General features: G+C 43.7%; 1 protein-coding gene across 5 annotated transcripts in view; it reads left to right on the forward strand.

Annotated features, from left to right (window-relative positions):
- LOC122542817 (neuronal PAS domain-containing protein 3-like) overlaps positions 1-26,512 on the forward strand; it is a 433,604-nt gene that overhangs the window by 61,223 nt on the left and 345,869 nt on the right. The gene's annotated exons all lie outside the window — the stretch shown is intronic.

The following is a 26,512-nucleotide window of genomic DNA, read 5'->3' on the forward strand; positions in this document are numbered from 1 at the left end:
CCTCTCACTTATCTCTCCACCCTTCAGGCTCTCTGCCTGTATTCCTGATGAAGGACTTTTGCCCGAAACGTTGATTTTACTGCTCCTCTGATCTGCCTGAACTGCTGTGCTTTTCCAGCACCACTCAAACCTAGACTCTGGTTTTCAGCATCTGCAGTCATTGTTTTTACCTAATTGACTTCTAATGCCCTGGGGACAGCTGGTAATGGGCAAATAATGCTGTCCATGTAGACTTTTTCATTGCAAAAATATACTTCATTCAAAAAAGAAATTTTGTATATGCAGTCACAAATGCTGTTCAGTTCTCTAGAGTAGCATATGAGAAAATAAACAAACATTAGAGTTTGACTCTATCTGACAAACAAACCAAAGGCATCTCTTACTTGACCAAGACTATATTAATATGCATTTGAGGCATTGGGAGGGTCAGATAACTGAACAGACCCTCATTTGACTTTCGCAGAAAGCCGTCAGATAATTCTCTTTCCCCACTGCAGTTGGCAGCAGCTGCCCCAAACTTTAGAGCATCCCTCAGCACGTGGTCCGGAACCTTGGAATATGCCAGTCTGTAACACTCAGTTGGAGTCATCTCTTGATCTGAAAGATCAACACATACTGGGCAGGCCAAAGAGTGTCTTTCACTGAGGTGATGGTCCTCCAGGCGCAGTTGATATTTGTCTCAGTGTGCGTCCCAGGGTACAGACCATAATAATGCAGTGCTGTTTGTGATGAACCTTGACAAAAACCACTGCATTTTTCTCCAGACTTTGCAGACATCCTGTGAACAAAGGTACTTTAAAACCTAGCTAAGGTGACCTAGTGTGCTGGACATAATGAGAAAGCTTTCCATGGATCCCCCTGTTTGCATTAGCATTCCTACTTATTTAGCCCTTGTATCACTGCACAATCTTCTCTTTTCAAGACAGGCAAGACCCAAATTTGCTAAGCTGTCCTCCTCTTTTACAAATTTTCTTGCATTCTCAAACCAACTAACATGGGGGTGGGGTGGGTACAGGAATTCCTAATTAGTTTGGGCAGGCCTGTTGTTGCTAATTGGAGTAGGTGGGAGGGTAGCGCAGGACTGAGTCACTAATTGGAGCCACTGGGGGAGCTGACATGGCTAATTGCAGAGCGGCCACTAATCCGAGGAGCGAAGATTGCTAATTAGGCAATGGTTGAGGATTGGACTGTGAAGACTGGAAGAGGGGGGTGACTGGTTCAAGCAGAGATGGGTCAAGGCAGTAAAAGTGGGGGGAGGGAATGGAGTCACAAATTGGAGTGGGAGTTGGGTCACTAATTGGAGTAGGTGGGGGGAATGTGAGCATTGGAAAATTTGGTCACTAATTGATTTGGTTGCAGTAGGGCAGGTAGCAGTTGGAAGGCAGCTCTGATTGGAATTGGCTGCTGATCAAGATTGGCAACCAAGAATTTTTTTCTTTCTCCTAGTGCAGAGAGTGCTAGGTGGAAGCTTTGCATCTTTTTGCACTGTGATCTTGGCATGACTGAGTAGCACACCCAGGTAATGGGAGTTCCTGGGCTTCTGACCTTACTGTGGCATTTAATATTCTAAAGCTAACTTGTCTACCTTGCAGCAAATGATCTCCCTGAGGCAGCAGGAGTAAAATATTCTTCTTCACCTTGTTGCTGTGAAAATGAGGGATGAATCCCAGTGACTGTGTGTAAATTGAAATCTTGTTTTTGACTGTGATGCATTAAATGCAATGTTGTTGTCATTTCTGAGGTGCCCAGCAAGAAACATTCAACAGGTTAATGCCTGCTGGATACAGTGGCCATAGTTGGCAGGGTGAATGATAACATTCCTGTTGCCTTACACATGCCCCCTTCCCTCTTACCTTCCACCCCACCCCTACAACATCAGCAATGTGCCATGAATGAGGGAGTGGCACTCACTGTTAATGTTCACAAGGTTCCCACTCTGGTACTTGATCCTAAAGTATCAAAGCTGACCCTCCAATCCAGTACTGAGGGTGTGCCACACTACCGGGGGTAGCATCTGTCAGATGAGACATCAACTCAGCCCTTATCATATCCCAGGCAGTATTTCAAATAGAGCAGTGGGGCTTATCCTTGGTTACAAACACGAGGAATGCCAGATGTTGGAAATCTACCTGGGAAGTGGTAGAGAATAAAGCAGAAAATATTGGAAATACTCATCAGGTCTGGTAACATCTGGAGAACAGAGTTAATGGTTCAAGTTCATCAGAATGACCCTTGCAGGGTTTCCTCACATGGAAGTCCAGAACCCAAGTGAGATTGCGAACTCAAATATGGCGATTGTGAATTCTGAGGCAGCAATGGTCACTGTGACTGTGCTACTCTCCCACAACCCTGCTCTGCTCAACCTCCATCCACTCCCATCACTCCCACAAGCCCCCCGCCACTCCCCCAGCCCTTTGTTGCTCTCCTCCACCCTGTCACTTCCCCAGCCACCCGCCACTCTTCTCCACCGTGTCACTAGGATTGAGGACAGACTTGTCCCCCGAGCCTGATGGCTTACATCCTAGATTGTGAAAGGAAGTGGCAGCGGAAATAGTAGATCCATTGATTACAATGTTCCAAAACTCCCTGGACATGGGGAAGGTTCCTGTGGATTGGAAAATGGCTAATATAACATCTTTATTCAAAAAGTGAAGGAGGCAAAATGTAGGAAATGTAACATCTGTTGTTGGGAAAGTGTTAGAATTAATTATCAAGGAAGCATTATCAAGTACACTTGGAGAGTTAAAACGCTATCCATCAGAGTCAACATGATTTCAGAAAGGGCAAATCATGTTTGACTAATTTGCTAGAATTCTTCAAAGAAGTAACAAGCAAAGTGGATAATGGAAGCTGTGTTTGATAAAGTGGTGCACAAAAGTTTAATTCACAAGGTTGGGTCATATATGGGATTAAGGCCTGGATAGAAGGCTGATCGACAGAAGACACAGTCTGGATAAATGTTTTTTTTTCTGGATGGCAAGATGTAACTAGTGGAGTGCCACAACATTCGGTCCTTGTACCTCAGCTATTTACAATCTACATTGATGGCTTGGATAATGGGATACAAAGTGCTATAGCGAAATTTACAGATGACACAAAAATAGGTGAGATAGTAAATTGTAATGAGGAAATAAGAGCCTTACAAATGGATATATAGATAGGTTAGGAGAATGGGCCAAAATGGGGCAGATGGAGTTGAATGTGGATAAGTGCGAGGTCATGCATTTGGGTCAGAAAAATGGGAAGGTGACCATTAGCTTTGGGCTGCTCCGGTGCAGAGGGATCAAGGTGTACAATTCGTGAGTCACGGAAGACTAGCATGTAGATACAGCAGATAATAATGAAAATGAATGGAATGTTGGCTTTTATAGCTAAGGGAATAGAATACAAAGGTCAGGAAGTACTGCTGCAACTAGATAAGTTATTAGTGTGACCTCATCTGGAGTATTGTACACAGTTTTGGTTCCCTTATTTGAGGAAAGATGAGGCAGTTCAGAGGAGGTTCACTAGATTAATCCTAGAGATGAGCGGTTTGTCGTATGAAGAGAGATTGAACAGTTTAGGCCTATACCGTCTGGAATTCAGAAGAATGAGGGGAGATCAAATTGTGGTATTCAAGATATAAAAGGTGTGGATAAAATAGATGTGTAGTGGATGCTTCATCTTATGAAGCATTCTCTGACCAGATGGCAGAGCCTTACAATAAGGGGTAGCAAATTTAAAACAGAGTTGAGGAGAAAGTACTTCTCCCGAAGGGTTGTGAATCTATGAAATTCGCTACCCCAAAGTGTCGTGGATGCTGGGACAGTGAGTAAATTTAAGGAGGAGTTAGACAGATTTTTAATTGGTAATGGGTTGAAGGGATATGGAGAGAAGGCAGGAAAATGGGGGTGAGGAGCATATCAGCCATGACTGAATGGCGGAACAGACTCGATGTGCCAAGTGGCTTAATTCTGCTCATATATCTAATGAACATATGAACTTCCACACCCCCATCACTTCCCCAACCCTCTAGCCCCCAATCACTCCCACAATGCCCCAATCCCATCATCACTCCTCAGCACCCCCTTGTCAGACTCCATCCCCTGCCACTCTTCCCCCAGCACTCTGCCACACACCCATCACTCCCCACACCCCAGCCGTAACCCCACATCTCTGTCACTCCCCTACCCCGGCTACACCTCCTTTACTCCCTCATTCCCCGCCATAGCCCCTTGCCCTGTCACCCTCACATACACCCTCACCCACTCCACAGCCCCCTGCCACACCCTCATCACTCTTCCACTATTACCTTTAACACAGGTTAATGCGCTGCATGAAAGTGTTGTGAAAGTGGATTCATTTGTGGCTTTCAATGCATCGTTGGATCATTACCTGAAGAGAAAGGAATTCTAGAAATATGGGGAAATTTAGAGTGGCTCTTGCTGAGTACAGAGGACTGGCATGGACACAACGGGTAGAATGGCTTTCTGTAACCATTCATTGAGAAGAGAACCCGATCTCCTGACATAGATGTGTCTGAGGCTCTACATTATGGTGTCCAACTTTTAAATGCTGACATTAAGATACCAGTCAGTAAACACTGTAGTTGGTGAGTCTTTGCACTCACATCCAGCTTATGTTTGATTGTCTCACAGGCACAGGGGTTACCTGTTTGAGTGAAAGCAAACCTGTATAAGTTACTACCTTCTCATTGCAAGTCGTGGGCTGTTATCTCTCATTGTCTTTGGGAGGGATTGAATCTGCGCTGGCAAGAGTTTTGAACCTGGTACAATGGCGAAGATGTTTGGTTCAGAGATGTGCATTTATCTAATTGTGTCAGGCTTAATACAATTTATAATGAGCTTGAGTCGTCTCCGATCCCAGTTCCCAGTGGAGATGAGGCTACATTGCGAATCTGCCCTCAAATCCGTGACTAATTGGGTATAATTCAGCAATCTCACTTACTGGAGCCGTAAGTATGAAGAAAGCTGAATAGAACATGTCACCCTCTTGCTGTGTGGGCTGAGATAGACTTGTGGGGTGAGGCAGAGTGACAACGTTGTTAGCTCTGACTGCGTAAATCTGCAGGCATATTGCCTGAACAGTTATTCAACCTCCACCCCACCCCACCCCCACCTCCGAATGAGTTCTTTTTGACGCAGATCAAATACGTAACATTGGAGTGAATCCATAGACTGAAATTATCCCCAATTTTCACCTCTCTGTCTTCTCAGAAGGGTGTATTGGGGTTGGTGCCACTAAAATATGTAAGAGTACAGTGGGAAATGGGAGGAGGGAATGATGCTTATCTAACTAGCTGGATCGGACAAGTTGGGTGGCTCAGTGGTTAGCACTGCTGCCTCACAGCGCAAGAGCCCCAGGTTCAATTCCACCCTTGGGTGACTGTCTATGTGGAGTTTGCAAGTTCTCCCTGTGTTTTTGGGTGCTCTGGTTTCCTCTCGTGGCCCAAAGATGTGTAGATTAGATGGAATGGCCATGCTGATAAACTGCCAATTGTGTCCAGGGATGTGCAGACTAGGTCGATTAGTCATAGGGTTCTGGGATAGGGTAGTGGGGTGGAATGCTCTTTGGAGATTTGGTGTGGACGTGATGGGCTGAATGGCCTGTTTCCACATTATTGGGATTTGATAATATTCTACGATGAGAGGCTGAATGGCCACTTCCTATGCCATTATCACTTCTATGATTCTGTTAAATGTGTTTTAGAGGCATTGTTGATGTGTAGTTGCTTTTTTCACATTTGTTTGACAGTGGGATGTGGGCATCATTAGCTGGGACAGCACGTATTGCCCATCCCTAATTGCTCCTGGGGTAGGTGGTGCTGAGCTGACTTCATAGAACAATACAGCGCAGAACAGGCCCTTCTGCCCTCAATGTTGCGTCGACCTGTGAACTATTCTCAACTCATCCCCCTACACCATTCCAAAATCATCCATGTGCTTATCTAAGGATTGTTTAAATCTTCCTAATGTGGCTGAGTTGACTACATTAGCAGGTAATGCATTCCACACCCTTACCACTCTCTGCGTAAAGAACCTGCCTCTGACATCTATCTTAAATCTATCGGCCCTCAATTTGTAGTTATGTCCCCTTGTACACGCTGAAATAATCATCCTAGGAAAAAGACTTTCATTGTGTACCCTATCTAATCCTCTGATCATCTTGTATGTCTCCATCAAATCCCCTCTTAGCCGCCTTCTTGCCAATGAGAACAGGTTTAAGTTTCTCAGCCTTTCCTCATAAGACCTTCCCTCCAAGCTAGGCAACATCCTGGTAAATCTCCTCTGCACCTTTTCCAACCCTTCCACATCCTTCCCGAAATATGGGGACCAGAACTGTACACGATATTCCAAGTGTGGCCGCTCCAGCATTTTGTATAGTTGCAACATGATATTGTGGCTCCGGAACTCAATTCCTCTCCGAATGAAACCTAACACATCGTATGCCGCCTTAACAGCACTATCCATCTGGATGGCAACTTTTAGGGATCTATGTACATGGACTCCAAGATCCCTCTGCACATCCACACTACCAAAAATTTTTCCATTGCCCCAGTACTCTGCCTTTCTGTTATTCTTCCCAAAGTGCATCACCTCACATTTAGCTGCACTGAACTCCATTTGCCACTTCTCAGCCCAGTTCTGCAGTTTATCCAAGTCCCCCTGCAACCTGTAACACTCTTTCACACTGTCCACTACTCCACCGACTTTAGTGTCGTCTGCAAATTTACTAATCCATCCACCTATGCCTGCATCTAAGTCATTTATAAAAATGACAAACAGTAGTGGTCCCAAAACAGATCCTTGTGGCACACCACTAGTAACCGGATTCCAGGCTGAATATTTTCCATCAGCCACTACTCGCTGCCAACTTTCAGACAACCAGCTTCTAATCCAAACTGCTAAATCACCCTCAATTCCATGTCTCTGCATTTTCTCCAACAGCCTACCATGTGGAACCTTGTCAAAGTTTTTACTGAAGTCCATGTATACCACGCCAACTGCCCTACCTTCATCTACATGCTTGGTCACCTTCTCAAAAAACTCAGTGAGGTTTGTGAGACACAACCTGCCCTTGACGAAATCATGTTGACTATCTGAAATCAAATTGTTGTTTGCTAGATGATTATAAATCTTATCTCTTATAATCCTTTCCAAAACCTTTCCTACAACAGAAGTAAGGCTCACTGGCCTATCATTACCTGGGTCATCTCTACTATCCTTCTTGAACAAGGGCACAACATTTTCAAAACTCCAGTCCTCTGGCACCAAACCTATAGTCAATGACGACTCAAACATCAAAGCCAAAGCCTCTGCTATCTCCTCCCTAGCTTCCCAGAGAATCCTCTGATAAATCCCATCTGGCCCAAGGGACTTGTCTACTTTCACTCCTTCTAGAATTGATAACACCTGTTCGTAACAAATCCTTCCTAGCTGATCTGTAACTCTCCATTGTCTCATCTGAACCATCTTGCCTCATCAACACATAAGCTTCCTTCTTCTTCCTAACAAGAGATGCAATTTCTGTTGTAAATCACGGTTCCCTTACATTATCACTTCCTCCCTGCCTAACCGGGACATACCTATCAAGGACACGCAATATCTGTTCCTTAAACCAGCTCCACATTTCTATTGTCTGCATTCCCTGCATTTTGCTACCCCATTCTATGCATCCTAATTCCTGCCTAATTGCCCTTGCCCCATCGATAACTCTTGACCTGTGGCATGTACCCATCCCTTTCCATCGCTAAACGAAACGTAACTGAATTATGGTTACACTCTCCAAAGTGCTCACCTACAACTAAATCAAACACCTGGCCCGGTTCATTACCAAAAATGTGCTGCAGGTATATGAGGGAGGGAATTCCAGGATTTTGACTCAGCGACACTAAAGGAGCAGCAATCTATTTCCAAGTCAGGATGGTAAGTGGTTTAGAGGGGAACTTGCAGAGTGTGGTATTCCCATGTGTCTGCTGTCCTTGTCCTTCTCGATGGGAGAGATTATGGGTTGAAAGGTGCAATTGGATTGCAGTACATCTTGTCGTAGATGCTTCTGTTACTGAGAATTGGTGGTGGAGGGAGTGAATATTGAAGGATAATGTAAGGGATGACAATCAAGCGGGGGCTGCTTTGTCCTGGATAGTGTTGAGCTTCTTGAGTGTCGTTGGAGCTGTACCCATCCAGGCAAGTGGGGAGAGTTCCATCACACTCCTGACTGGTGCCTGATCGATGATGGACAGGCCCTGTGAGAGTCAGGACGTGAGAGAATTCCCAACCTCTGACCTATTCTAACAGCATCTGTAATTATATATCTGGTCTAATTCAGTTCCTGGTCCACAGTAAATCTCAAGATATTATTAATGGGGAATTCAGTGATGGCAATGCCATTGAATGTCAATGGGAGATGGTTAGATCTTCTTTTGTTGGAAATGGTCTTTGCCTGGTACAAGTATTACTTGAACATCATGAAATCATCAATGAACACCTCATTTCAGACCTTATGTGGGAAGTCACTGATTTTAGAACAGGCTGCTAGATGTTAATAAGGAGAACGATGCAGGGTCAACAGATTTTTAAATTGTTATTTCCAGGGCCTGGATTGATGCCACCTGGTCCGTCTGGTTTCTGAATTTAGATTTTATAGGGTTTGATACAATATTGTGGCTTGTTAAGCCATTTGAAAGTGAACCACGTCAGCCAGAGAGTGTAAGGATGGCAGATTTCCTTCCCTAAAGGGCATTAATGAGGCAGGTTTTTTTTTTCAGTCACTGTCATTGAAACTAACTTTCAATTACAGATTTTTAGTAAATTGAAATGAAATCCCACCAGCTGCCATAGTGGGATCTGAACCTGTGACTACATGGGCCTGTGGATTACTAGTCTAATCCGTTCCATTCAGTCAGAGTGCAAGACCTACAATGGGTCTTGAACGCAGGACCCACTGACTTAGATGGTGAAGGTGCTACCCACTGGGCTGACAAACTTGGTTTCTCAATGTCAGTGATCCTAGTTAACTTTGCAGCATTCACTGTCACATGACTGCTTGCGCTTAAATTAGCCACGTGGCATGAATGTTGCATTGTCCGATGCTGAACTTTGTCGCAGTGTGTATGGTTAAGCAATCCATTCATAAATCCTGGATTTGTATCTGTGTGTGTTTTTAGAGATAGGAACATTGGTCATAGATTGAAAGAGGGGATGGGCAGCAGAAGACTGGGAGCAATATTGTTGATCTAATCGAAGACAGAACTTCAAGTCTCCAGGGCAAATTAAATGAGTTTGACACACATTGGTGCGGCCTATCTAGTAGCTGTTTGATTGCCTATTCCTTCTCCAGGGTTTTCAATGATTCAGAGCATAAAAAGACAATGTATTAAAGGTCAAGTGATCAGGTTTTTTACCTTGGACCAAAAAACGTGGTCCTGTCAATCCTGAGCATTAATGAGCTATCCTGCCTGCCCAGGGGCAGGTCTGTTCTGCTCAGGACAAACTGCATCCAAATCTCCACATGGAAGGTATTGGCTGCCAACTTTCGGGGAGATGGGGGTCTCTGCTCCATGCACCTGCAGCCTTATAGAGACATTTACCTGGATACGTAGTAACTTATGTTTATATAGTGCCATTAACAGAATGGAGGCACTTCATTGGAGTGTTGTTAAAGTCTGTCACCGAGTCACAACAAGTTATTTGGTCAGGTGACTCAGCTTGGACACAGAGGTAAGTTTAAAGGAGTATCTCAAAGGTGAGGGTAAAGTGGAGAGGGTTAAGGAGGAATTCCAAAGCTTGGGCTCAAGGATATTGAAGAGGCCAGACTTAGAGGAGTGCAGAGAGTGTTGGGTTAGAAACGGGCGAGCCCATGGAGGATTTGAAACTAAGGATGGGAAATTAAAATCAAGATGTTGCTTGATTGGGAGTCAGTGTTGATGCATGAGCAGGGGGTGGTAGGGAAACAAGACTTTGTTGATTTGATTTATTGTCACATGTACATAAGTACAGTGAATAGCTTTGTTTGCGAACAGTATAGGCAGATCATAGTAAGCAAGGACATACAGATCATAGGGTGAAAAAAAATTGGACGAAGTAAGGCATACAGGTTACACCACACAGGACATGTGCTGGGCAAGATCAACATTTACAAGATGTGGAGGTGCCGGTGTTGGACTGGGGTGGACAAAGTTAAAAATCACACAACACCAGGTTATGGACCAACAGGTTTATTTGGAAATACTGGCTTTCAGTATTTCTAGTTACCTGATGAAGGAGCAGTGCTCTGAAAGCTAATATTTCCAAATAAACCTGTTGGACTATAACCTGGTGTTGTGATTTTTAACATTTACAAGATCAGCAATATTTTAAGTTAAAGAGTCCATTCATCAGATTAATAATGGTGCAAGTTAAGACATAGACAGCAAAGGTTTGGATTACCTCAAGTGAACACGCATGGCATACATGCATCTACACGTACACATGCACATACACAAGCACCATCCTAAATGCTATCTCTTTGACAAGGCCAGTGGCTAACACCTCTCTTCTCCATGTCTTTATCCATTTTGTCTGTCTTCATTCCTCTGTGAAGATTCTTAATTACATTAAAGGCCCAATGTTACTTCTTATTTCAAACTTATGTTGGTACAGTGAATAATATTGAAGTTCAGAACTCAAGACCAACGTCACTCCTTGGCCTCAGATCATTGAACTCAATTGTAGAGCTCCTGCTCTGCCCATTCAGATAGTCCATCAGAGCATTGTCTGGGGTTTAATCTTGCGGGTCATTCTTCTTGTTATGAAAATTGCACTAACGATAAAGTTTCCAGACTCCTACTGGACTATAGGGCTGTTCTCTCATTAGAGAGAGATAACTAGTCGTGGTTTAGCCTGAGGGTCACCACACCTCACACAAGAGGAGAGATTCAGACAACCTTAGCTGGTGTGGGAATTGAATCCACACTGTTGGCAGTACTCTTCATTACAAACAGCTGTCTAGCCAGCAGAGCTGACCGACCCGCACTGCTGTAACCCATTGGTTGTTCTGGAGTCCATGACTGGTAGAAAATGGAAGCCCAATAAGCCCTTTATTGAGCTCTGCTTTACAATTCTTTTCACAGGCCCAGTCACTGATGTAGACAATATGAGGGCTGATCTAGATTATTTGTAATATATTTTGAACTCTGACTGCAGTAAAGTGCTATACAGATGTAGGTTGTTGTTGTAGACTAGCAATGCAATGAACATTAAACAAAAATGTGAAAGTCTTCCCTTTGGAAACAGTCACTGACCTTGTTACCTGGTAAAATCTGTGGAAGAAATCAATTAAAGTGCAATTGTTTTATTGAAAGCACATTGTGGAATACTTGGTGTTTAATTGTGATATGGAAATGCTCTCTTTTTCTTTAAAAAAAATCATTGCTGATTGCAATCTTAATCCTTCTCTAATTTCCTGGTCATAATCCTCAGAAGGAGGTTTATAGACTGATTGAAATCCTGGTCACGACTGTGGTTTGTCCACTGTCCCTTCCTTGTGATAGTTTATAGTCCTCATTCGCTGGCTGGCATTCAGTCAATGGTTACAATTTCTCTCATCACCAATTTGGTGTATTTTTTACTTTACCTTTCAGTGGATTTAGTGTTCAAGGTCATTGAGAGAAACTGGATTTAATTTTACATTTATCTTTGGGAGATGATGGCCTAGTGGTATTATCGCTAGACTGTTAATCCAGAGACCCAGGTAATGTCCTGGGGACCTGGGTTCAAATTTCCCCCCGCCCCGCCCACCCCTTCCCCCAGCAGATTGTGGAATTTGAATTCAACAAAAATCTGTAATTATGAATCTAGTGAATATCCTTGAGGGAAGGAAATTGCCATCCTTACCTGGTCTGGCCTACATGTAACTCCAGACCTCACAGCAAATAAGGTTGATTCTCAATTATCGTCTGGGTAATTAGGGATGGCTATAAATGCAAGCCGAGCCAGCAACGCCCTCATCCTGTGAATAAATTTTTAAAAATGTTAAAGGACCAGTTCTGATCAAACCTTTCAGTCATAGAGTCATTCAGCATGGAAACGAACCATTCGGTCCAACCCATCCATGTTGTCCATTCTTTACAATGAATGGAACTTACTTTTATTTACTAGAACAAAATCTGAAATTACTGAAAAAAGGGTTACTGAGGAAGGATCACTGGACCCAAAGCACTAACTCTGATTTCTCTCCACAGATACTGCCAAACCTGCTGAGATTTTCCAGCAATCTGTTAAAGCATTGCATTAGTACATTACCTTTCTGAGCTGCTGAGCATCCCAGCATACCTTGTAGCCAATGACGTGATTCAGAAACGCAGTCATTGTAGTAGGAAGTACATCAGTCAATTTATGTACAGGAAACTCCTGTGAGAGCTTTAGCACTCAACTCTGCCTGAGGAGAAGGGTGGAGAGGAGGCTGTCAGGAGGGATGAATGATAACATGGATCAGGGGGACTGAATGGCCTGGTACTGCCTCATGTTGCAACATGGGACGTGAAGGGAATAGAGGCACAACTGACTGGGAAGCCATCCGCTAGTGCACTCTGCAATGACTGTAGGTGGTTTAACATTTTGGAAGATCGAGGTGTTGATTGTGTTATCTTGATGTGGGGTGGCGGAGGAAACTGTGATGCTCCTTGTGTGGTTTTAGCCAATGGCCCACAATCCTGGTTACATCTCAGACCCAAGACTCCCAGAGGACCTTTGCCGGGAGACGTCTTTTAATTAACTATAAAGAGTTTGTACGGGCTGCGAGCATTAATGGCAATCACTTAGACTGACAGTGTTGTCGAGTTGGATTTCACTGCGATCTCCTGTTTACTGGCATCAGAAATGACAAATATTAACAGGTTTATTTTAGTTTGCTGCTTTGATTTGTCTGCTCAGTAATCAGTCATCTTGAAACACTCCATCACCACCAGAGTGAAATGGTACAAGTGACATTGCTGCGCTTATTTAGCATTTTGGTATCAACGCACAGGAGGAATACTCACACATCAACTAACGCATTTCGTGTGATGATCATATTTAATAATTACTACCACCATTGTGATAGACCTGTCCCCATCAGTCCTTGGCCACAGTGTTATAGTGACAGAACTGGTCCCCCAACAGTACAGTAACCTAGTGATATACAATCACAGACCTGTACCTTAGTGTTATACAGTGGCAGACCTGTCTCACACCAATAATGTACTCTGATGTTGTATAGGACAGATCTGTCCCCACCAGCACTGTACCCCAGTGTTGTACAGTGCAGACCTGTCCCCACAAGTACTGTACCCCAGTGATATACAGTGGCAGCCTGTCCTCACAAGTATTGTATCCCAGTGATATACAGTCACAGACCTGTCTCACACCAGTAATGTACCCTGATGTTGTATAGGACAGACCTGTCCCCACCAGTACTATACCACAGTGTTGTATAGTGACAGACCTGTTCCCCTCATACTATACCCTGTGTTTTGAAGTGACACATTTCACTCACCCTGTAATTCACTGTCAGGTATCCATTATTCTATATATAACCTGTGTTGATCACTAGATGAAATTGTAGCCTATATTTCATACTAAAGTCTATCTGTAGTATTAAGTATGATGATGGGTAAAGAAATAATCAGTCTTTACTTCAGAACAATTTAGCTTTCAGTACCCTCCTCCTTCCTCTTCTCCACAACACAAGCACAAAGTTGGCTGTGGAATTCTCTTTCTATGTCTGCTCTTAAAAAAAATCTTTAAATGTCTTTTAACTGCAAAAGCAAAGATCCCTGAAATCTATCCCGTTCTTATTATAAATATTGGAGTTTTTTTTGTTTGCAACACTTTGAGAAAAGCTGATACAATGTTTTTTTTTGTTAAGACCAGAGAATTTCAAAGAGCAAAGGATTTGCATCTTTTTATCAATGTTATTTTAAGCACTGATGTAAAGGAAAAGCAGTCATCTACAGTGTGATTATTGCTGAAAAGAGGGACATGTTGGTGAAGTTTTTCATTTTGCATTCATCAGGAGACATGCAAGAATGCCAAATTTCACATGAAAACAATTTATACTGCAGGAGAAAAGGAAATAAGATTAGCCAGCAAGTCAACACTGATTGGCCAAGATGTTGCTATGGAGAAAGTAATGGCAGCTGTAAGCTCCCAAAACTTTCTGGTAATTCCAATTGCTGCAAAGGCTGAACACATTCCTTTTGTTTACAGAGAACGGGTCCCTATTTATGGATGACTGTCACTTTAAGGTATCTTAAATTGGTTGTAAGTGTAGCTTTTGACGCACTTGGGATTGTTTAGTTAGTGCTGCCCAATCACAGAATTGCATTAATAGTAGCTTTGTTTTGGGATCTGCAGATGTGGGCTGTCTGAGTGTGATCTATACCCTGTCTGTTATGACCAACCAGAGTAATGTGCTATTTGGTTTGACTGGACTTTTTGCTGGGTTGTATGACCTACTTATGTTGCACTAGCTCTAAAAATCTCACGCGAACTTCCTTAATTGTGCATCATGTGACAGAGCACCCCATTTCTGGAAAATTTCACTGCATTACCACAGCATGGGAATCAATAACACTGCAAAGCTTCCTTTCCAGACTTAATCATTCAGACCACACCCCACCCCATCCTGTTTTCCACATAAAAATTGTTTTCCTAGCTACCGTCAGTTCTGAGGAAGCATCACTGGACTTGGATTTCTCTCCTCAGATGCTGCCAGAGCTGCTGAGCTTTTCTAGCAATTTCTGTTTTTATTTCTGATCTACAGCATCTGCTGTTCTTTCAGTTTTCAGCAGTTGAAATGTTAGGGTCCTAAGTTCTGAGGTAGCAATAACTACAGAGCTCTAATCAAGGGCCAACAGCCATGCTTCCACTCTAACAGGGCAAATTAAGAAGGAAACCAAAAGCCTTTTTAAAGATAACTATTTGTTATATAAGGAAAAGGAAATAGCAAGGCAGATACACGAATATAAGAACTGCAGGCGGCTGAACGTGGGGTTAGGGTGATGGGTTTGCTTCCTTTGCCTGAGATTTTGATCATCTCTTGCTCCTGTGTTTCCAATATTGAGCCAGATTTGAGAGATTACCCCATAATAATGAGTGGGGAGGATTGATGAGGGAGCAGTGCTATATCATAAACAAGCTTTCTGAATCTGTTGTTTGTGGGATGGGAAGGAGGCATTTTGCAGTCTCAAATAAAATGAGTTGGCATAAGAAAGACCAAGTCTTGATTTTTTTTTTAAACAGCTCGAGGATACGGGGCACACAGAATCACAGATGAGGCAGATGCTGCAAGAACGGGACAACACTGAAAGTATAAGAGACAATGGTTTTTAACCGAGAGAATAGGGTTAGCCTGTGGAATTCAGCCACAGAAACTGGTTGAAGCCAAAACATTGAATGTTTTCAAGAATGAGTTGGAGATAGTTCTTGGGGATAAATGGATCAAAGGGTTTGGGGAGAAAGTTGGAACAGGGGACTGAGTTGAATGATCAGCCATGATTATATTGAATAGCAGGGCAGGCTCAAAGGGCTGAATTGTCTGCTTCTGCTCCTATTCTACATGCTTAGGAAAATGCTGGGGAGAAAGTAAACAAAAAATGTTGCATTTATTTAATGCCTCTTAATATTCCAAAGCCTCTGAAGCGATGATGGAGAATATGACTGAAATTTGATTATAGGAAAACAGTTAAAGCTGGAGTGAATGAGATAATCTGATGTGGGTTGAGGGACACAGTATCTTTCACTCTTCTGTGAGTCCATTTGAGGCTTGAAAAAATTGTTGTGACCCCTTCAGTGAGAATTGTGAGATTGTGACCCCTTCAGTGAGAATTGTGAGATTGGAATAAGGGGACGATGAGAGCAGGAGACCAACTTTTTTTGGGGATTGGAAGATAGCTGTCTCTGTGCATTTGATCCCAGCTCACAATTAGGGTCCTGATGCCCATTTTGGGAGGATAAGTTCTACATCCACATGAGAGAGTAGCTTGGGGAGGGTGGGAGGTTCCTCATTTAAAGTCTCACCTGGAAAAACACCACTGCAGACAATGTAGCACTCCCTCACTGCTGCAATTTGAGTGCCAGCCTAGGTATTTCCTGAAGTGAGCCTCAAACCTTTGACCTTGTTGACTCAGAGGTTAAATGCATTCTCCACTGGGCCATGACTGACACTCCGAGGGTTTTACAGTATTTGTTTCTGTCTAGGTCTAGGTGGTACTAACATGTGGGATTTCCCTCTGTTCGACCTGTTATTGAGGATTTGTGAGGGTGCTTACAGCTGTGGATATTAATTATAGCTGTCAGCTGCCTAAATTTATAGACTTACCAAGTTTGTGTCACACTCATAGTCTGGAAGCCCAGATGACAAACACACTCCAAAGAGGTACTATATCCCCTGTTTGCTTTTCCACTAATTCCAAATTACAGTTCTTTCAGAGTAAGAGTTTGATGCCTGGTTGCCATGATACATAGTACAGAATCATTTGACCCTCACATAAACATTCATCACCGCACCTACTCAATACATAACATGTATGGGACAACACATACAAGTGTTCACAACCCAAGCGAGTGTACACGTTATGACATGCATGACTACACATGACACGCACACTGAGTTTGCTAGTGTCCTTTTGAGAAGAAAACTGTCATAGAGTTAGACAGTACGGAAGCAGACCCTTATATCCAACCAGTCCATGCCGAACTAGTCCCACCTGCCTTCTCCTAGCCCATATCCCTTCAAACATTTTTATCCTTCTCTGATCTGGCCTACATGTGACTCTAGACTCACAGCAATGTGGTTGACTTTTAACTGCCCTCTGCACAATTAGTGATGGGCAATAAATGCTGGCCTAGCCAGCGATGCCCACATCCTGTGGCTGATTTTTAAAAGTCAAACATGGACGCACACAAAGATAGTGAAGAGGAGAGCCTTAGACCACAAGACAATATAGACAGTTTGGACTGCGGGAGATGGAATTTAATCCTGAAAAGTGTGAGGTGACATATTTTGGAATTTAGAACAAAGGAAAGGAATGTGTGACACTAGGAAGTATGGAGATTCAGATGGACCTGGGTGTGCATTTCCATAGGTCCTTGAAGGCAGTAGGACAGGTAGCTAAAGTGATTAAGAAGGCATATGTAATACTTACCCTGTTAGTGAAGGCATTGAATACAAGAGCAAAGAAGTTATCATGGAACTGCGCTGTGTACACTTGTAGTCACCAGGCTATAGGGTGTGATCACTCTAGAGGGGGTGCAGAGGAGATTCACTAGGATGTTGCTTGGACTGGAGCGATTCAGCGTTGAGGAGAGGCTGTGTGGGCTGGTGTTGTTTTCCTGAGAACAGAGAAGGCTGACCAGGGTGGGATCTGACTGAAGTGTACCAAGTTATGAAGGGTATAGGTAGATTAGATAGGGAGAAACTTTCCTCTTTAGTAGAGGGGTTAATAAGTCGGGGCCACAGTTTTGAGCTAAATGCCAGGAGGGCTAGAAGGGATTTGAGAAATAATTATTTCACTCAGAGGCTGGTGGGGATCTAGAACTTACTGTCTGAAAAGGTGTAGACAGGAACACTCAAGATATTTGAGAAATATTTAGATGAGTACTTGAAACACTACAGTATACAGGATATGGGTCAAGAGCTGGAAAATGGGATTAGATCAGATGTTTGATGACCATGTTTGAGGGCCTTTTTCTGTGCTGTAAAAACTCTGACTCTAATTGTGCACTCAACACATGCACAAGCATACACAATGTGTGCAGACACAATGTCCAACAGTACACGACATGCCTTCAGACACAGCACATGGACAAATATGACGCTACATGCATTCTTTAGTATTTCAACAACAGATTGTGAATTTCCGAACACGTTTGCACAAATTCTGAAATTTTCAAAATAAATCTGCTTGATTTTATTAGATTCTGTTGCAAAAAAAAAGATTATTCCGAATGCTGAATGAAAAATTATTTCAGCAAACTGCGTGGCAGTATTTCAAAATAATGTTCAGTAAGATTATTCAGGCTGTTGAGAGGGTTGAGAAGAGATTCTCTGATAGCAGGGATGAAAGTCTTTAGTTAAGAGGCAAGTTAAGAGGGATGACGAAGGCAAGAACAATACAGAATAGAGGAGGCTAAGCAAACATTTTTTCAGATGCTCAAAATTAGGGCATATGAAGCAGTGAATATGGAAAGGCTGCTTTCATTATTGTGTGAGTAGTTAGAGGATATAAATTTAAGACCATCACTAAAATGAAAAGATCGGGAAATTATGTTAATTTAGTGAGTTCTTAGGACATTGGAGAATGGTTTTTACTCTCGAGCTAACCCTGTGCTGTCCCTACCCTGGGACTGTGTCATGGGGACAATGTATAGAGAGCTTTACTCTGTATCTAGCCCTGTGCTGTCCCTGTCCTGGGAGTGTTTGATAAGGATAGTATAGAGAAAGCTTTAATTTGTATCTAATCTCATGCTGCTCCTGTCCTGAGAGTGTTTGATGAGGTTAGTGTAGAGGACTTCGTACCTAACCTCGTGCTGACCCTGTCCTGGGTATGTTTGATGGGGACAGTATAGAGAGAACTTTATATCTAACCCCTATGGTCCATGTTTTAAGAGGCATTTTGGATGGGTATATGAATAGGAAGGGTTTGGAGGGATATGGGCCGGGTGCTGGTAGGTGGGACTAGATTGGGTTGGGATATCTGGTCGGCATGGACTGGTTGGACCGAAGGGTCTGTTTCCGTGCTGTACATCTCTATAACTTTAATACAATATCCTGGAAGTGTTTGATAGGGACAGTGTAAAGGCAGCTTTACTATATATCTAACCCTGTTGTGGGAGTGTTTGATGGGACAGTGTGGAGGGTGCTTTACTTAAACGTTATAAAAGATTATAGTGAGCTTTATTTTCAGTTTTAAGGAGTAGGAGCTTTACTCTGTGTCTAACCTCATGATGCACTAAAATAAAAATGGAAAATGCTGGGAACACTTTGCAGATCTGGTAGCATCTGTGGAGAGGTGAGTTAAAGTTTCAGGTTGTTGAACTGAACTGGTTCAGTCTCAACATCGTTTTTGGGACCTTGCTGTGCGCAAAACTGGCAGTTGCATTTCCTTATTTCTATTTAGCTGAGGGTGAAACGTTCGGAGATATTCTATGCAGATGCAAGGCCTTGCTTTTCTGCTTTCTTTATCCCAGATTCCATAACTGTTTGTATGAACTTTGTAAATAATATGCTGTTGACTTGAATTCTTGGCCACTATGGCCTCACTTATTGCACTGCTATTTACAAATTGTGGTAGAAAAAAAATTGCAAATTTTCTGCCCAGAATACTTTCCTCTCCTTTGTGTGTGTTTGTCTGTGTGAGAGTCAGAGTGGGGGTGGGAGATAGTTGTTGAATTGAAGCCTCAATATGAAAGCAGCTCAGAATGTCGGGGAAAGTGCTCTCCAGGCAGTACCTCTTGCGACAATATCCCCTTTGTTGCGCTAAGTAGGGAGGGATCACTCAAGAATTCACATTCAAATTTCTAGGTTCAAATCCAGTCCACGTCGAGGGGATGGACTCTGCTTGCTGCGATGCCTCGGAGCTCACGATCCAGGGCCACGCTCAAAGAGAAAGGAGAAAGCTCACTGTTGTCGAAGCTTTTCAATAAAAGTTTCCAGGCGAAATTTAGGTAAAAGGCAAAGAAAGACGTGCATTGACGTAGCGCCTCTCACCTCTGCCAGCTGTCCTGGCAGCGCTTTCACGGCAAGTGAAGTGGTGAAGTTATCTATGCAGGCAAGGTAATAGCTGATTTACACACAGCAACATCCCACAAACTAAAGGCTGCGTCAGCCACATCATAACAGTGAGATCGTCTCTTTTGGGAATGTTGTGGGATCAGGGCAGCCCAGACACCAAGGGGAAACTCCCTTTGCTGTTCCTCAAGATTCCCACTTCCCCAACTCCTCCAGGATATCTTGCATCCATTTACTGATTTAGGAGGCGGGGGAGGGGGTGTGGTGGTCGCTGGTTAACAGCTCAACCAGCGGATACCATCTCTGACAGGGCAGCCGGCCTTGGCTTAGAGCTCAGGTCCTGGAATGGGCCTTGAACCCAAAACCTGAGTTACTAAGTTTCTGTGTCTGTGCTTACCCTGAGAGCCAGGCAGGTGTGTTAGACCATAAGCTATAGGAACAGAATTAGACTGTTTGGCCCATCTGATCCACTTTTCAATCATGGCTGAAATGTTTCTCAACCCCATTCTCCTGCTGTCTCCTTGTAAACATTGATCTCCTTTCTCATCAATCTATCTGTCTTAAATACGCTCAATGACTTGGCCTTCTGCGACAACGAATTACACAGATTACCCATCTCTGGTTGAAGAAATTCCTCCTCATCTCAACTGTAAAGGGTCGTCCTTTCACTCTAAGGAGGTGCCCTCAGTTCTAGTCTCTTCCACTAGTGGAGACTGTGGAACTCATTGCTGCACAGGGCTGTGGAGGCCAAGTTATTGAGTGTATTCAAAACAGAGATAGGTAGGTTCTTGATTGGTAAGAGGATCAAAAGTTACAGGGAGAAGGCAGGAGAACAGGATTGAGAAACACATCAGCCGTGATCAAATGGCAAAGTAGACTCAATGGACCGAATGGCTTAATTCTGTACCTATATCTAATAACTTGGCCTCCACAGCCCTGTGCAGCAATGAGGTCCACAGTCTCCACTAGTAGGAGAGACTAGAACTGAGGGCACCTCCTTAGAGTGAAAGGACGACCCTCAGAGTTGAGATGAGGAGGAATTTCTTCAACCAGAGATGGGTAATCTGGGAATATAAGAAATGGGAGCAGAATAGACCATTTGATCTGTCATTCAAAAAGATCATGTTCCCCTAATCATTTTCCTCCACTATCCCCCTTTCATTGGCATCATTTGTCTCCCAATTCTATCAGTTTTTAACTACACAATGACTGAGATTCCACAGGTCTCCATGACAACGAGAATTCTGAAGATTCACTATCCTCTGGGAGAAGAAATTCCACCTCATCCCAGTACTAAATGGCCATCAGTTATATTAAGACTGTTCCCGTCTAATCTTGGATGGAGCAGAGAGGTGTGATATGGCAAAGAGTGGGGGCATTCATATTGCCCTTGCTTCCATAACAGATCAAATCTGAAAACTGGGTTATCTCTGAATATTGGCTGAAAGTTGAATTAATCTCATGGTAATACACAATGTAATACAAGTAATGGAATATGAATGACGTCCTGATCCACAAATCCAGAAGCTGGGAATCTTGGAATAGAAACATAGAAGATAGGAGCAGGAGTAGGCCATTTGGCCTTTTGAGCCTGCTCTGCTATTCCATATGGAGTCATAGGAGAAAGTGAGGACTGCAGATGCTGGATTCCATATGGAGTCATAGTCATACAGCATGGGAACAGACCCTTCAGTCCAACCTGTCCATGCCGACCATGGCTGATCATTGAGCCCAATATCCTAACCACACTCTCCTCCCATATCCCTTGATCCCTTTAGCCACAGGAACTATATCTACCTCCTTCTTGAAAACACCATGTTTTGGCCTCAATCACTTTCTGTGGTATAGAAGTCCACAGGCTCACCACTTTCTGGGTGAAGAAATGTCTTCCCTTCTCAATCTTAAAATGTTTCATCCTCATCCTTAGGCTATGACAATGTTTCAATCCATGGGGACAATATTGTAGGCAATGAGGATTAAAGGTTAACTCTTAATTTGTTTAGATTTACTGAGACAGTATAAAAGGAACTTTACTCCATATTTAACACCACATTGTTCTTAATTTGTTCATAAGATGTGGCTGGCTAGGCCAGCATTGATTTGTCCATCCCTAATTGGGTAAAAACAATGACTGCAGATGCTGGAAACCAGAGTCGAGATTAGAGTGGTGCTGGAAAAGCACAGCAGTTCAGGCAGCATCTGAGGAGCAGTAAAATCAACGTTTCGGGCAAAAGACCTTCATCAGGAATAATTGCCCAGAGAGCAATTCACCTGTCCTGGGAGTATCTGATGGGGACAGTGTAGAGGGAATTTGTTCTGTATCTAATCCCGTGCTGTCCCTGTCCTGGGAGTGTTTGATGGGACAATGGACTGGGAGATTTGCTCTGCAACTAATGCCATGATGTGACAGAATTTGCAACATTGAAGAGGATTCAATTCCTCCACGTCTTAAACTTAGCTTTCGTACTCTTTCTCCCCCAAGCCCAAGCAAGAAGTCCACCAAATTTCCAAGCAGAAAGAATTGGCTCAGTCTCTACAGGATTTGGGTAAAGGCAGAGCCCATATTGGCATCATGCCCCTTCCTGATGAGATTGGAGCAAACTGGGAAACAGAAAATTGGGATAAGAGACCAGGAGATGCTTCCCTCACACTGTCTTCCTCCCTCCCTCGTTCTCTTTGTCTTTCCCTACTCACTTCTCCCTCCATCCTCCCCACTTCTTCTCTCTCCTCCCCCTTCCTCACTCTCTCTCGCCTCCCCTTTCTTCTCTCCTCCTCATTCCCTCTCTTGCCCTTCCTACTCTCCACTGTCACTCTCTCCACCCCCTCATTCCCTCCATCCATCCCTCCCTCTTTCCTCCCCCCTCATTCTCTCCATCCCCTCCTTCCCTTCATCCCTCTCTCTCTCCTCCTCTTCTCTCCCTCCCTCCTCGCTCTTACCCTTGCTTCCCTCTCTCTTCCCCCCATCTCTTCCCTCCCTTCACTTCCCTCAGGCTGCTTTGTCTCCCTAAGGATGATGAATACCTGGCAATCCCTGGTGTTCTCCAATCCTTCCCCCCCACCTCCATGCCCACTCTAGGCTGGAAGCTCAGATGTACCACCCTCAGTTGACACTTAACTTTCCTGACTGGCCCCTCCAGTCTCTCGCTGTCCCATCTTAAAGAAAGCGTTGTAAAAATTGGGGGTGCGGGCAGCAGGAGCACCTGTTATACAAGAGGGTGGAACTGATGGTGGGTGGGATGGGGAGTGGAGGGAAGAGAATGGTGCAAAAATAAATAAATAAATAAGCAATCTGTTTGAGGCATCTGCATTTTTTGAGTGCCATTGCATGTCGGGTTTTGCAGCTCCCTGATTTTCTGCTCCACTGAACTAGTGTGTAACTGTGTAAAATGGAGTAAATTGAGCGAGTATAATGTGGGTTGTCTGTAACAGAACTGCCACTGTGTAGAAGGGGAGAGCTGAGAACAGACATAGAGCCGAGACGTCAGGGCTCAATAGCAGACTACCTTTATTATTTTTCTCACTACCTTCCTCTGTTTGGTTTTGTTAACCCTTGGAGGATCAGCCAGTTCCTTTCAATTTGCCTTCTTTGTGTCTTTATTAATCCAGAAACGAAAACATTCTTCTTTGTTTTATTTGTCCTTCAAAATTGGTGTCTTTCATAAATCGCCATGTTGGATTTGCTTGCGATAAAGGTGTGAAGCCATGGAGGGCTGTCCCTTTAAGATCTGAGGTACAGTCTGAGGCCAAACAGACGTGACCCTGTCAGTCAGGAAATTTGGGGGGGTGAGTGCGGTTGTAAATTTTCAGCACCAGACAAATCCATGAATAGGTCCATTTCTTATTCAACTTTGACTAGTCAGAGGCAGGTTAGATGAAAAGAATTCTCTGGTTTGCTTATACAGTGTTCACCATTCTGTGTACGTGGGAGGGAAAGCTTCCAAAATCTTTCTCTGTGCTACCCGGGCTCACAACACCAACCTCTCCCTTTTTGATGCTGAATCCATAGGTGTATACATTGCCTTAAGGTTTCTTCAACTGTCTGCTATTTAGCTTCTTTGTATTATCTGAATGCAAGGTCAAATTCATCCCATCTCCCTTAGCCCAGGGTTTCCTCAGCTTCAACAAGTTCAGCTTGCATTTCTTTAGAGCTTTTTTCTTTCATGGGATGTGGGTGTTGTTGGCAAGGCTACCGTTTGTTCACAAACCCCAATGATGCGCATAATTTGTTGGGGCTGTTGCAAAGAACATCCGCACCGCTTTGTGTCTGGAGTCACATGGCAGCTAGATTGAGTAAGGACAGCAAATTTCCCTTCCCGAAAAGCCAATTGCTTTTCACTACTTATGATTGAATGTCAATTGACAATAATTGTCCTGGTTACCATTACTGAGGCTGCTTTTCTGTTGTAGTTTTTAATCAATTGAATTTAAATTCCACCAGTTCCCATGATGGGGATTGAATCCATAGTGCCAGACCAGTAACCTGGGTCTTAGTAGCTCAGGGACATTAACACAATGTCACTGCCTCCTTTGATGACTTGCCCGGGTTTGAACCTGGGTAGGTGAGAATTCGGACTACAAACGAAGAGCCCTCCATTTCCATAGCTCCTGTTGAAACAATTATGGAATAGAATCTGACACTTAACCACCTGAAAAAAATATTAGAGCAGGCTTGGTCAAAAAGCAGGTTTTGAAGAGTATCATATTCGAGAAGAGAAAGAGAGAGATAGAGTTGAACGGACACCATTCCAGAGCTGAGGGTATTGCAGCCAGTGTTGGTGCTATTAAAACCAGGGATTCAGCAAAAAGTCAGAACTGGGGGAAGCACGGAGGACCATGAAGCTGGAGGACGTTGCAACCAAGGATGGGAATTTTAAAATTGAGACATGGATGGACTACACAGCAGCGAATGTTGGGTGACACAAAGATGCAGGTCCCATATTTGCATCTCCCTCAGGCTCCACCATGGTCCCAGTTATTGAGTTCCCATTGTGTGGTTCACACTCGCCTGTAAACTTGACCCACTTCCCCTCAGGAATGTCATAAAGTCGTACAATATGGAAAAAGGCCCTTCAGCCAACTTGTCCATACCGACCAGTTTCCTGAACTGAACTAGTTCCACTTGCCTGTGTTTGGCCCATATCTCTCTAAACCTTTCCTATCCATGCACCTGTCCAAATGGTCTTTTATATGCTGTAATTGTACCTGCCTTTACCACCTCCTCTACCAGCTCACTGCATACATGCAGTACCCTCTGCTTGAAAAAGTTGCCTTTTAGGACCTTTTTAAATCTTTCCCCTCTCACCTTAAATCTATGCCCTCTAGTTTGAGACTCCCCTAGCCCAGGGAAAAGACCTTGTCTGTTTACCTATCCATGTCTCTCATAATTTTATAAATCTCTAAAAGGTCACCTTTCAGTCTCTAATGCTCCAGGGAAAATAGCCCTGGTTTATCCAGCCTCTCCTTTCATCCACCACTTCCTCTTGTAGTTCATTCCACACTAACCACTTTCTGTGTGAAAGAAGTTGCCCCTTAGGTCCCTTTTAAATCTTTCCCCTCTCACCTCACACATATACCCTCTAGTTTTGGACTCCCCTACCTTGGGGAAAAGACCAGGCCCCTCATGCTTTTAGACCTGGTAGAGATATTCAAATCCCTGACTCTGTTTTCAGCGAACTTGAAATTATGCTGTGATCCCTTGAACATATGCCAAATGTGATGCCCCAGACCTTGGGAGAAGTGGGTGATGTCAACCTGTTGGCATGGGATGGGTGGCACTGTTTAATGCCTGTTGGGCCCATATGGATATGGGCATGAGGTAGGTGCTCGACACAAAGGTGACCTTGTCGAGGTGAATTTATCTCCAGTCCATTAGCAGCAGATTTTCAAATATGTTTGAATAATTATATCTTTTAATCTTGCAATTGGTTGAGATGGTAATACTGTTGAATCCAGAGACCCAGGCAAATCCCACCACAACAGGGCGGCACGGTGGCTCAGTGATTAGTACTGCTCAAGGTTAGAGTAGTGCTGGAAAAGCACAGCAGGTCAGGCAGCATCCGAGGAGCAGGAAAATCAACGTTTCAGGCAGGAGCCCTTCATCAGGAATCTGCTGTGCTTTTCCAGCACCACTCTAATCTTGACTCTGATCGCCTTTTTGGTTGGCACTGCTGCCCCTCAGCGCCAGGGACCCAGGTTCAATTCTATCCAAGGACGATTGTCTGTGTGGAGTTTGCACATGCTCCCTGTGTCTGAATGGGTTTCCTCTGGATGCTCTGGCTTCTTTCCACAGTCCAAATGTTAGTTGGATTGGACGTGCTAAATTGCCTGTGGTGTCTAGGGATGTGCAGACTAGGTGGATTAGCAGGGTTACAGCGATAGGCTAGGGGATGTGAGTCTAGGTAGGATGCTCTTCCAAGGGTTGGTGTGGACTTGATGGGCCAAATGGCCTGCTTCCACACTGTAGGGATTCAATGATTCTATGACAGCTCCTGCAATGTAAATTTAAATGATAAAATCTGGAATTGAAACCTAGTTTTTGTTTATGGTGCCTATGAAACTTATCATCAGTTGTTGTAAAAACCCTTCTAGTTTACTACTCCCGTTTAGGTAAGAAAACTGCCATCTTTACCTGGTCTGGCCTACATGTGACTCCAGACACACAGCAATGTGGTTGACTCTTAACTGCCCTCTAGGAAATTAGGGATGGGGAATAAATGCTGGCCTAGCCAGCAATTCCCACGTCCAAACGAGTTAAAGACAAAAC

The sequence above is a fragment of the Chiloscyllium plagiosum genome, chromosome 41 (assembly GCF_004010195.1).
Source record: "Chiloscyllium plagiosum isolate BGI_BamShark_2017 chromosome 41, ASM401019v2, whole genome shotgun sequence".
Lineage (NCBI taxonomy): Eukaryota > Metazoa > Chordata > Chondrichthyes > Orectolobiformes > Hemiscylliidae > Chiloscyllium > Chiloscyllium plagiosum.